Below are 3,361 nucleotides of genomic sequence, written 5' to 3'. Positions count from 1 at the left end.
CTCTGTCACCCAGGCTGGAGTGCAGTGGCTTTGTCTCAGCTCACTGCAAGCTCCGCCTCCCGGGTTCACACCATTCTCCTCCTCAGCCTCCTTGGGACTACAGGCACCCAAGACCGTGCCCGGCTATTTTTTTTTTTTTTTGTATTTTTGTAGAGACGGGGTTTCACCGTGTTAGCCAGGATGGTCTCGATCTCCTGACCTCGTGATACACCCGCCTCGGCCTCCCAAAGTGTTGGGATTACAGGCGTGAGCCACTGCACCTGGCCTGTAATATAGTTTTGTTCGTATTCTGGTTATGGGCTGGATTGTATCACCCCAAAATTCATATGTTGAAGCCCTAAATGCTAGTACCTCAAAATGTGACTGTGTTTGGAGATAGGGTTTTTAATGAGGTAAGTAAATCAAAAGGAGGCTGGTAGGGTGGGCCCTAATCCAGTCTGACCAGTGTCCTTATAAGAGGAAATTTGGACTCAGGCACCCACAGAGGGAAGACCATCTGCAAGCCAAGGAGAGACCCCTCAGAAGAAACCAAGCCTGTCAACACCCTAGCTGGTACTGCCAGTTTCCAGAACTGTGACACAACTGGGTAGCTGTTATTTAAGCTGCCCAGGCTGTGGTGTTCTGTTATAGCAGCAACAGCCCAGGCTAACTAATACAATTCTATTTAGAAATGTCCCTCTGTTCTTCATGATTTTTTAAAATTATATGTGACGTTAATAAGAATCCAGAATTCAGAATTACACAAAAACAATTCATATGGAATTATCATTCCCCCTTTCTCCTTCCATTTCTTCCTCATCCAATCCGCTCCTATAGGTAGTCTCATTAGATTCAGTTTCATTTTTTTATTTTTCCTTGCAAAAATTAGCTAATACATGTAAATTTTGTTGATGCTTCGTTTCATACAAAAGGTAGCATCCTGTAATTTTTTTGCATTTTACTTATTTCACCTAGCTGTATCCTAGAAATCACTGCATATGAATTCCATGAAATTTTGCTTATTCATTTTTATAGTATCATAGTATGCATTGAGTATGATATTAGTTTGCTAGGGCTGCCATAATTAAGTACCACAAACTGGGTTGCTTAGCAGAAATTTATTCTCTCATAATTCTGCAGCTAGAAGTCTGAGACCAGGGTGTTAGCAGGGTTTGTTCCTTCTGAGGTCCTTCTGAGAGAATGTGTTCTGTGCCTCTGTCCTAGCTTATGGTGGTTTGCTGACAGTACCATTCTTTGGGTTGTAGACACATCACTCCAGTCTTTGCCTTTATCTTCACGTGACTTTTTTTTCTGTGCACGTGGCTGTTCTGTGTCCAGTTTTCCCCTTCTTAAAAAGATACCAGTCATATCGGATTAGGGCTCTCCCTGATCACTTCATCTTAACCATCTGCAAAGACCCTGTTTCCAAACAAGGTCACATGTACAGGTACTGGGTGTTAGGACTCTAACATCCTTTTGGAAGACATAGTCTACCCATAACAAGTATGTACCATACCTTATTCAACCATTCTATAGAAGAGCATTTAGGTTATTTTCAATATTCTGAAATTCTAGACACACTGCATGTTGTCCACATGTATTTTCATATTATTCGATGTGTGCCTTTCTGCTTCTGTACCTTTCAGAAGTGTGTTTAAGTTTTCATCACAAAGTTTTTGTGCATTTCTAATTAACCTTTTTCCTAAATTATTTTTTGCTACTGTAATGGGATTTTTGTAGTGTTATTTTTTCTAACTTATTAATTATGTGTTTGAAGACTATTGATATTTGTTGGTTAACTTTTTATCATTTTACCTTGCTGAATTTATTGTTTGAGCTACTTTTATCTTTTTATCGTTAAGGCTTCTGGATATGCTGTCACATCACTTGCAAAAAGGAATTGCTTTATGGTATATTTTTCAATTCATATATGCCTCTGGTTGATTTCTTGAATCTGAGTTTATTTCCATGTTGATCTTGTATGCTCATATTGCTGAAATCACTTATTAGTTGAATGAATTATTTTGAAGATCCTTTGGGATTTTCCCCATAGTTCCTTATATTATTTCCAAATAGGGACAGTTTTACATCTTCCTTTATAATCTGTATGTTTTTTTTTCTTGACTTACCATGCTTGCTAGAAATTCCAGTACCATATTGAATAATAGTGGTGAAAAGCGGACATCCTTGTGTTTTCCTTATCTTAGGCAGAACACATACATTCTTTCTTTAAATATTATGTTACCTATAGGTTTGGGGTAGATGTTCTTTATCAAGTTGTGGAAGTTCTACGCTGTTGATAATTTTCTGAGCATTTTTATCATGAATAAGTATTGAGTTTTATCGAACGCTTTTTCTACATCAATGAGTATGATCATGTGATTTTTCTTTTCTGACATGTTTGTATGGTTAATTACATAGATTTTTAAAATATTGAACCAGCTTTGAATCTATGGAAGGAATCCCCCTTGGTCATGCCTTTTGATTCTTTTGTAAAATGTTGAACAATATATATTTGCTTGCATTTTGCTAAGAGATTTTGCATGTAAATATAGAGAGATACTGGTCTGTTGTTTTGTGTGGTTTTTTTTGTTTTTCTGGTCTTTGCTTAATTTTGGTGTTAAGGTTACTAGTCTCATTAAATACATGGGAAGCAGTCTCCTTTTCTATTTCCAGGAAGGCATTGTGTAGAATTGGTATTAGTTCTTTAAGCATTTGGTAGAGTTTGGCAGTAAATCTGTCTGTGACTGGAGATTTCCTTTTGGGAGTTTTTAAATTATGAATTTGACCTGCTTTTTTATTTTATTTTTAATTTTTTTGAGATGGAGTCTCACTCTGTCACCCAGGCTGGAGTGCAGTGGCATGATCTCAGCTCACTGCAACCTCTGCCTCCCAGGTTCAAGCGATTCTCCTGCCTCAGCCTCCTCAGTAACTGGGACTACAGGCATGCTCCACCACACCCGGCTAATTTTTTTTATTTTTCATAGAGATGGGATTTCCCCATATTGGCCAAGTGGGTCAAGAACTCCTGACCTCAAGTCATCTGCCTGCCTCGGCCTCCTAGAGTGCTGGGATTATAGGCATGAGCCACTACACCTGGCCTGTTGTGTTTTTTAGAAACAGGGGCTTGCTCTGTGGCCTAAGGTGCAGTGCAGTGATGTGATTATAGCTCACTGCAGCCTCAAACTGCTGGGCTCAAACCACCCTCTCACCTCAGCCTCTCAAAGTGCTGGGATTATAGGCATGAGCCACTGTGCCTGGCCTTGATTTTCTTAATAATTTTCTTAATAATTTCTTAATAATTATTTGAGTAGTGCTATTTAAATTGTTTATTTCCTAATAATAGATGTTTGTGGTTATTTGTGTTTTTTGAGAAATTAGC

This window comes from Mandrillus leucophaeus, unplaced genomic scaffold (assembly GCF_000951045.1).
Source record: "Mandrillus leucophaeus isolate KB7577 unplaced genomic scaffold, Mleu.le_1.0 Scaffold333, whole genome shotgun sequence".
NCBI lineage: Eukaryota > Metazoa > Chordata > Mammalia > Primates > Cercopithecidae > Mandrillus > Mandrillus leucophaeus.
Note: the sequence above shows the minus strand (reverse complement) of the source record.